General features: G+C 37.7%; 1 protein-coding gene across 2 annotated transcripts in view; it reads left to right on the top strand.

The window, feature by feature from the left end:
- The first annotated feature begins 648 nt into the window (after nucleotides 1-648).
- The window catches only part of LOC136038884 (zinc finger protein 182-like), a 48,832-nt gene continuing 39,388 nt past the window's right edge, over nucleotides 649-10,092 (top strand). The window contains exon 1 of one of the 2 annotated variants that reach the window (XM_065722351.1): nucleotides 649-728. The gene's annotated coding sequence lies outside the window, so the exon portion shown is untranslated. The remainder of the gene's footprint in view (nucleotides 729-10,092) is intronic. The other variant, XM_065722352.1, reaches the window with a different exon arrangement.

Raw genomic sequence — 10,092 nt, 5'->3', positions numbered from 1 at the left:
GTTTGTTGATGTACCGGAGTGCTTTCAAACCGGACAGAACCACTGCATATCTCTAATGGTTGACATCTTTGTAAAGAGTTCATACTCTGGGATGGACATGCTTATGCATTCTATACACAGCCATTTTTCACATCTATCGCATAATACGGCTTTAGATTCTGGCTCAAGACCTTGTTTGCAGCCTGCACAGAAATCTAGAGACTTTTTTGGACTGGATAATTTCCGCTTGTGATCTCGTTTAGGAGCCATGTCTGTCACGCAACTTTTTGGATTCAAGCTCTTGTCCGTACTTTTTTTTTATTTCTTTCTTATTCTTTGGCTGGCGTAAAAAAAAAATCGCAGCACGAATGAAGATGCAGCGCATATGAAAAATGCAGTGCGAATTAAAAAAGATAAATAATCGCCGTCTTTAAATAATTACTGGATTGGACCAGTGGGAAGTGCATATACCCGAATTGCCTATCCCCAGCAGTTTAAGGACAAATATGCAGCCGGTACCAATACGGCCCTTGGTGTTCGTTATCGCTCTCTTCTGCACAGGTTTATCCAAATGAAGAAAATCAGCGGCTCAATTTACGTAATCAATAGTTTTTTGAAAGAAACAAATACTTCGCAACCGCAGATCGGCAACACTGTATCGTTTAAGCGGTGAAGAAGAAAAAGAGGCACAAAAATGGATCAATTGACAATTGAACTAGAAGTCTAAGTATATAAAGTCCAACACTGTGGTAGGTCCCTTAAATTAACACCTAGGGTACCACAAGAATAGGAATAATGATAATAATAAGAAAAAAAATATCACCTTTCATATACATATCTCACCTTTCTTATACATTGGCTGGTAAAATTCTAGTCCATTGACTTCTTGCTATCTTGGAAAGTTGTTGGGCTAGAGAATTGAAACTTTCAGGGATGTGTCTACAGGCTAAAGTATATCCTGGGAAGTTATTTTGAGATCCCTAACTATACCCCTTCCCCCTCCTCTATATAACACAGTTTTTTGTGCATTACAGCTTATATTTTGGTCAAATTTGATCCTTTATTACTATTAAAAGTGTAAATCCTTGCTTACCTTAGAAAGATTCAACTTTTCACTGTTTTTTAAGCTACTATATTCCATAATTAGTTCACTGGCACTGAAAAACAATTATTACCTTTTATGTATAGGCATAAATTAAATAAAAAAAAACAAGTGTTTTTAACTGAAAGTAAGGAGCAACATTAAAACTTAAAATGAACAGAAATCACTCTGCATATGAAAGGGCCTTTTCCTCCTCAGCACCCCGCTCTTTATGCTAAAGTTTTTACTGTTTTAAAAAGTAAAGTTAACAGAAAGTGTCAAACTTTAATGTAAAAAGCAGGGCATTGAGGAGGAAAAACCCCTTTCATATACAGAGTAATTTCTGTATAAGCATCTAGGCCTATATTAAGCATCTCAGACATATGATCTTTCTATATAACAAGTTTCATTAAGATCTGACCACCCATTTTGAAGATAAAGATACCTCAATTTTCCTGTCTTCCAAGATTTCTGGTTTCCCCATCCAACTCCCCTCAATGTCACTGGATCTGGTTGGGATTTAAAAAAAGAGCTCTGAAGCACAAGATCCTTCTAAATATCAAACTTCATTAAGATCTGATCACCCATTTGTAAGTTACAAATACATCTTTCTAATTTTTTTCAAATTAACCCCCCCCCAAAAAAAAACTCACCCAAAGAGAATGTATCCATTTCAGTTATGTCAATCATATATTTAGGACTTGTGCTTATTTTTCCCACTAAATTTCTGTTTTGCCTCTCTTCAGGTTTCTAAGAATCATTATTGGGCCTTCTTGAAGAAATTGACTTTCTCTATGCTGTTATGATTTACAAAATAAATTTTATTGACACACATATAACATAAACCTTACCCAATTGTAGCAACGAATCATAATTTTGAGTGAGAAGCCCCTTAAAAGTTCAAAGTCTTATCTGTATTACCCTGTCAAAAGCCCTTTAAAGATAAGTGTTTCAAACAGGGGATGCATTTAAATGCCTGCATTCCATTTTGAACTATACCATAAAAGGTAATAATTGTTTTTCAATGCAGGTGAACTAATTATGGAATATAGTAGCTTAAAAAACAGTGAAAAGTTAAATTTTTCTAAGGTAAGCAAGGATTTACACTTTGAATAGTAATATAGGATCAAATTTGACCAAAATATAAGCTGTAATGCACAAAAAACTGCGTTATATAGAGGAGGGGGGAAGGGGTATAATTAGGGATCTCAAAATAACTTCCTGGGATATACTTAGCCTGTAGACACATCCCTGAAAGTTTCAATTCTCTAGCCCAATTTCCAAGATAGCAAGAAGTCAATGGACTAGAATTAAACCCCCTTTCCTTCTCACTAATTGTGGCCTTGTTCTTACCTTTAACTAGGACAGGTCTGGATTGACAACTCCCTCTCAACTTATTAACGTGCCAGTACAATATTTTATTATTATGCCATCTAGCTGCATCTTCCTAACCCTTGACAGTTTTATCCATGGCCTCAATTTTGTTCACATTGCAACTCCTTTGTTCATATTTTAATGCTTTATCCACTTTCTTTACGTTCCTTTTGTTTTCACACTATCTATCACTCAGATAATTCTTGTACAAGCCCCTTCTTCTCTCTATTAAACCTAAGCTTTTTCACTAATATTCCTAGCTGCAGTCTTGACTTTCTTTGCTAAGAAACCACCAGCAACTTCACAAATTGTTTTTGTAAAATTTTTTCAACAATCTTCCAAATTGTCAAAATTTAAACTTTCAAGTTTAGTGTTCAATTATTCCTGGAAAGTTTCTCTCAAATTCTACTAGGTGGTGATCTTTACTTTTATCATCAATAACAGCACTCCTATCTACCCTAATATCTTGTATTGATCCTACCAGTCTTCAGCTTACTATAATATAATCAATAAGGCCTGCTGTCTTACTATTACATGAAAAACAAATCAATTTATGGGCCAATTTATGACCACCATATTGGTTTTACAGCTAGATTGTAATACCTACAAAATTGCAGAAGTCTGTAGCTGTTGCTGTTTTCTTTGCTATACCAAATTTACCTAGGATAGGATACCATGTATCCCTATTTCTACTGGCCTGGGCATTAAATCTCCCAGTAAAAACACCAAATTTCTAGCTGGGACCCTGTCCATTTGCTCCTGTTACTGTAAGTAAAATTCATTTGAGTCACTAGTATCTCTGTCAGTTGGTTCAACAGGGACTTATACTACTATAACTGATACCCTGAACTTTTTAGTTGTAAAATGAGCAAATAATATTCTGTTACTAATATCTTCTCAACCAAAACGAGACTTAGCAGCTTCCTTATTCATCATTAGCCCTACTCCCTGTCTATTGACCCAATTATTCCTGCCTGAGTAAACAAATTCTCTATCAGGAGTTTCAGTTTCTGAAACTCCTGTTTGAACTGCAAGTCCAGTTTGAACTGTTTGAATTCTTCAGTCAAAATGTTGATATGATAATTGTTTTTTAATGTTGTAATATTCTAAGTCCAAATTTTCATGTTCTTTAAATCATTGAAATTATGTTGGCCTCAGGGAAAGCAATGATCCCAGATACCAGTGCAGGACAGGGATCAGCATATCTTCTCAAGTCTACACCAAAGCACTAAAGCCAGCTTAGAACCAGACAGCAAGAAGTCCCTGGGACTTCCAGTATGAATGGAGACTTTGTACAATCCTGGATCCATCTTGGTCACAACATGGTTTTCAGCAATTGGTGATGCTCTTCTATCAACAAGAGTCAAAATCCTACACAGACAGTCCCAAGCCTATTACCTCTGACTCATTATATTTCTATGCCCACAGATATGATGCTACTATGGTGAGGCAACCCATAGTAAATAAATTAACTAGGAAGAGATCTTTGAGCCCAAAAACACCAGTCAAAACTGACTAAGCCCAGAAGAATTATTCATTAATCAGAACCCCATGTGAAAGCTGCATAGTTTACTAGGCTATAATTTCCCCAATGGACACAAACTCCTCAAGTGGGAATAGAGTGAACCACAAGGTCCCCATTCTTCCAGGTACCCTAAAGGCTCAAGGCAGCCTTTTGCAGAGGCAGTTGCCCATGGATCTGGATTTTATGCCCTGCTGCAGTTGTCCTCCTATAAAGGATCCTGTCACAATGCAATTTAAACCATTACTGGGAAAAGGCTCACACACCTCATGAGATGCATGGACACATCCTTGGGCCCTATTGAGTGTCTATTTGAGGGGCCTTTTTCTTCCTTGACCCGTATTTATGGGTCTGGGCAAGAATACCCCAGTTTCAATTATTGACCCCCAGGGATAAGATCCCTCCTTGGTCCATGCTTATTATGAACTTACTCTACATATCTGTAGGACGTTTCTTTATATACACCTGGGAACACGCTGACTGGCTGGGGAGGCCCACAGAGAGCAATAGACTCAAAACAGCATAAGTAGGTAGAACTCAGTACTAGAAAATACCTTTCTGGGTCCTACTTTGGAGTATGGGATGTTCCCAACAAGCACACATGCACAGTTCAGGTTCCTATTGCCTGAACTTTGACTGGTAATTCTAATCCATGTTGATCTTGCTTGAGTTGGGCAAAATGCAAGGCTAATTTGCAATGTGAATAGCATAATTGTATCACATGATATCCTTAGATTGTTGAAGAATTTGTGAGGATGGTGATCATTTTTGAAGTCCCTTCAGTTTTTAAATGTCAAGATAGCTCCAGGAACCAAAAGAAAAAGTATTCCATCTCTTTGTGTAACAGAGAACGGATTTCCAAGTCTCATGGAAAAACTAGTAGATACTGAATCCCAGAGGCACAAGCTGTCATATGTTTTTAGTGCCTCCAAAAAGGAAAATTTGGTCAAAACGACTACACATTGGAAACAAGAAACTTCACTGACGAAAGAGTTATTTTTCAGATATGCAAAACGTTTTTATCATGTATTTAGTTATTACGTGTGTAGTTTTCATTTCATTTGTTTATTCTGTGCTTTTGCTTCCTTAATGAGTTAGAAATAGATTAATATTATTATCAGATTAAATTCTATTTAAACCCTTTATGAAGATAAGACAGAGTCAGATTTGTCTTTCATCAAAGTAAATGCCAACATATAAATGATCAACTTTTTCATGAATTTGGGGAAAATAACAAAAAGGATAGAAAAATTCTGTCTAAAAAGCATAATTTTGAACTCAAGAAAACACAGTCCTCTCTCCAGTCTGGCAACACTGAGTGGTATTCCCTACATTTCCCTGGCTTGTTTAGCAGGACTCCCAAACTCAACTCTTTTAATTTAGGGGCAATTTTTCAAGATTTGGGGAATTTTTGGGAATAAGTCTTCAAAATTTTGAGAATTTTCGGGAAAAAACCGAAATGGATTTTTTTGTGAAAATCTGGGGACCCAAATTGGTTTTAGCTTCGTTTTCAGGCTAAAGCAGGGCTTGGATCTGCGTATTGAATCAAGCCTTTTATAGAGTAGATTTTAGAGCCAAAGCACGGGATTTGAACTCATAGCTGAAAACACTTACTGCTGATATTACAGTAAAACTTTAAAATTATCTTGAAAGTTGAAAAAAGAAAGTAGCTGAAATATACCCTGGCCCTCTGTTGCCTTAGCTTTTTACTTTATCTTTTTTTCTATATTCTTTTAGCCCAAAAACGAGGCTTTTATGTCACTTATTTTCATATTGTTGGTAAAAAAAAGTTTTCTTCACCTAAATTAAACCTAATTGCACGCTGCATTAAAACCTAAAACGAACAGAAATTATAACATATATGAGGGGTTAGCAACTTTTTCAACACCCGGCTCTTCATGCTAAAGCTTTTTAGTGCTTTCAAAAAGGCTTCTTGTTGTTCTAATTAAACAACCCTTGTGTTTTGGGTGGTTCCATTCCAACTGAATCACCATGTAACTGAACCCCAAGGAACTCAACCACTGTAATTGATCCAACATGCAACTGAACCTCTATGCAACTGAATCCCTGTGCAACTGACCTCTATTAAATTGAGCCCTTGTGCAACTCAACCCCATTTAATTAAAACCTTGTGTAGGTGAGTCCCCGTGCAACTGGATCACGGTGCAAGTAAACCACCATGGAACTGAACAACAGTGAAACTGAGCCACCATGCACCTGAACCCTTGTATAAGTGAACTCATGTGCAACTCAAACACTGTGCTAACATTGGGTAAAATACAAGTTAGAATCTTTACACGTTCAACCTTGTTGGAATTGTTTGCTTTTTAAAGTCATATTATAAATGACTATGATAATTAACAAAATGCTTTGTTTTGTTGTCACAAAAACAAAGAAAATTGGATATCACAAACTCTTAAAGCCAGATTTATTTCTCCTGTTTTATATCTGTTAATTGGGTTTCTTTTTGCCATGTCACTGTCTACAGCCCTAGGCGTTTATCCTTCCCCCTCTCCCAAGGAAATCCCTCCCCTGGAAAATGTCCCCCTTGCAGAAAATATGGTTTTCCAAATTAGAACATTTTACTTGGGTTGGGTTTTTGTTAGTGTAGCTGAGAAGTGATAGGGAAAGTGGAAAAGAGGAATGTAAGTCTTGCCTGCCATCTCCGTGCAAAAATTTTCTTCTCATGGAAAATCCTCCAAAAAATCTCCCCCCTTCAGAAAACTCTCATGTGAAAAATTAAAAAAAAAACTTAAAAAAGGTACTTAAACTTCTGCAATGGGGTTCTCTGATTGGTTTTATAGCTATATAGAGAGAGAGAGGGAGATACCTCAAAGGGCGCATTTTAATGCCAAAACATCTCAATTCTCATAGAGCCTTCGGACAAACAGAATTAGCACTAGGGGAGATACTAGAGGAGGAAGAAATTAGTTATAATCCACAGGCAGCTCTAGTCTTTTTATTTTATAAGTTGTGACTAGATACCAGCCAACCGCAAGGGGTATTTTTAGGTGGGAAATTTTTCACGGGGAGGCATCTTCCAGGGGAGGGGGGTATTTTCTACGAGGTGGTATTGTCCGGTGGTATTTTTCACAGGAGTTTTTTTCTTAGAGTTGGGGGGGCTGGTTGTCCTCCAATCACTTTTTACTTTTAAAAAGGGCAAAAAACGTTCAATTTCCAATGGAACAATAAAACATGGTTAATAAACTTGATTAATAAAAACCCCACAGTCCTCGCGGCAAGGGATGTAGGCTATTGCAAGTTACCCATTGTTAAAACTTAAGGATTTTATAGAAGGGATGGTAGTACAAACTTTGGAGAAGGCTCAACCAATTCAAATTGAAAATTTTCGTGATCAATCTTGAAAAACCAGAGGTAACCAGAAGACTATCAGCCTCTCCCTCTTAACCACCATTCCCTCCCCCCCCAAATGAATCCGAAAAAAAAAGTTTCTTCAAAACGGTCTTAAGGTCAATTAACCCTGTCTCTGGGGTTAACAACCCCACCAGCAGCTCCTGGAGCAAGGGCTCTAAGTTAAGCTAGTTACTTGAGTTTAGCAAACAAGGTTTTCATAGAAAACTTTTTTGTATGGGCTTGGGGGGGTACTCATTCGATTAGAAATCAACAGTTCCAGTAAACTTTTTAAGAGTTAAAAGTGATTGAGGGCTTTTTTCCCCAAATAAATCTGATAGATAACTTTAAGATGACCATTTTATTTAAAACAGATGAAAATTTAAATGACTATGCCTTCAGGGTTCAAAACCCCTAGCCATGGGTGCAAGGGCTGTAAGTTGTGTAAGTTTCCTATTGTTAACATACAAGGTGTTTTTTTTTTTAATAAAAAAAAGAGGACATGTATGATCCTGTAAACAAAAAAAAGGGATGGAGCATTAAGGTCAAACCTTAGGGAAATGCCATCACAATCAAAATTCGTTTTTTCCTTTATTAGATGTGAAAAGGAAATACCAGTAATATCTACAATGGCTAATGATATCAGTCATCGCATCGTTCGGAAAATGCTTAGGAGCATCTTCAACTAAATCAAGAGGTACTTGTGTATCCAGTTTTACAAGGCGACGTATCTGCAATGTGTCAAGAACGGCTGAGGGTATAAACCTGAGGGTATCAAGTTTAAACTTTCTAGGCATGTTGAAAGAACGTTGAAAAAAAGGCTGGCGTGCAATCAATCCCCCTCCCATATCCTTTTTAGCTTCTATCTCCTCAAAGACATCTCATCAAAATTTATTATCTAGATTGAGGTCAAATATTTTAAGCACATATGTTTATTACTTAACGTCAAGAAAGGTCTGATTCATCTGAAAAAAAGAAATAAAATCAGCTTTATTGGTTTGTGATATTGGATCTTCTTTTTTTGCACAAACAAAACAAAGCTTTTTATGAATGATCTTGACAAGTGGTTATACTATGACTTTAAGAAACAAAGAATTCCGACAAGGTTGAACATGTAAACATTCTAACTTATGTTTTACCGAATTATATTGCTTTAAAGCCGTCCTGGCCGAGTGGGTTGGTGCGCTGGATTCGGGATCCCTTGTCTGAGAGGACGCGGGTTCGAATCCCAGTGTACCCAATTCTTCAGTTTGGGACGGGGGTCAGTGGCGTGACTCTGTAAGCTTAGCCAGAGTCGACCCAGCTCTAAATGGGTACCTGGAGAACTCTGGGGAAGGTAAACAGGAAGGGTGTGTGAAAGCACAGGATGGCTGGCCCCCAACCCCCCATTGTACTTCCTGGCTAAAGGGCCAATAAATGGAGATCTGCACCGCCGGTACGGACTGTAAAGTCTAATGCCGTATCCTTTACCTTTTTTTTATATTGCCTCAGACTTTTAGAATACTGAACTCAGTGGTTCAGTGGCAAGATTGTTCAGTTACGCAAGGATTTAGTTGCAAAGTGGTTCAGTTGCACAGTGGATCAGTTGAACGGGGGTTCATTTACGGGGGGTCAGTTAAATTGGGTTAGGTTGGACCATGGTTTCATCACATGAGGGTTTAGTTAAATGGGGTTTAGTTGTCTGGTGGCTCAGTTACATGAGGTTCTGTTGCACAGGGGTTCGGTTATACAGCGGTTCAGTTGCACGGTGGTCAAGTTACACGGTGGTTAAATTACACGGTTGTTAAGTTAAACGGTGGTTCAGTTACACGCTGGTTCAGTTGCTTGTGGTTAAGCAACTGAACCCCTGTTCAGTTACAGACCACTGTGGGGTTCTGAACCCCTGTGGTCGTTCTGTGGTGGTTCTGAACTGGTTCCCAGTGGTCCTGAACCCCTGTTCAGAACCACTGTGGTTCAGTTACACGGTGGTTCAGTTACACGCACACCGTTTCGGCTGTTGTTCTTACAAATATTTTTACCTGGTTGTTGTTTTCTGTAGAATGTTTCTGGAGGAGGGATATTTTCACCGCATAAACTCTACATGAGGGAGTTTTCCACGAGATATAATTTCCCAGGGAGAATTTTCTGCATGAGCAACTTTCCACTAGGAGCGGGGTATTTACGGGAAACATTTGGCATCGAGGAGAGGATTCCTGGCATGATTTTAAAAATAATCAAAAATTAAAGTCTTTTTCAAAAAAAAGTGTGCCAAGAAAAATTGTTCACCCAGAATCATCTGCAAAAAAATTTCGCTGAAGGAGGGGGGGGGGCTCATCAATAATTGAATTACCTGAAAGAGATTTTCTTGGTGTGGGGGGCTACTTTACGGGAGAGTAAAATTCCATAGAGCGGTTTTCCTTGAGCGGAAGGAACTTTATAGAGAGGGAAAGCCAGATTTCCAGCATTATTTGAAAACGGTCAAAAATTAGATGAAAAAGACGAGGTTTTTCAACTGAAAGTAAGGACCAGCATCAAAAATTAAAAAAAAAAGTATTACATATATGGGGGAGGGGGCTCACCCTCCTCAATACCTTTTTCTTCAAGAACGACCAAAGAATCACTAGGGCCATTTCTTTTGAATAATAAGCTTTTTTAATGTTCTAAAAACAATTTAGCATAAAGAGGGAGGTATTGGAGCTATATCGCTCATAAAAGTTATAATATCTTTTCGCTTTAAATTTTGATGTTGCTCCTTCTTTTCAGCTGAAAAATCTCTTTTTTTCCATTTCATTGTCGACAAAAATCG

Source organism: Artemia franciscana, chromosome 18 (assembly GCF_032884065.1).
Source record: "Artemia franciscana chromosome 18, ASM3288406v1, whole genome shotgun sequence".
Classification (NCBI taxonomy): domain Eukaryota; kingdom Metazoa; phylum Arthropoda; class Branchiopoda; order Anostraca; family Artemiidae; genus Artemia; species Artemia franciscana.
The sequence above is the reverse complement of the archived record's forward strand: the minus strand, read 5'-3'. Positions and strand labels throughout refer to the sequence as shown.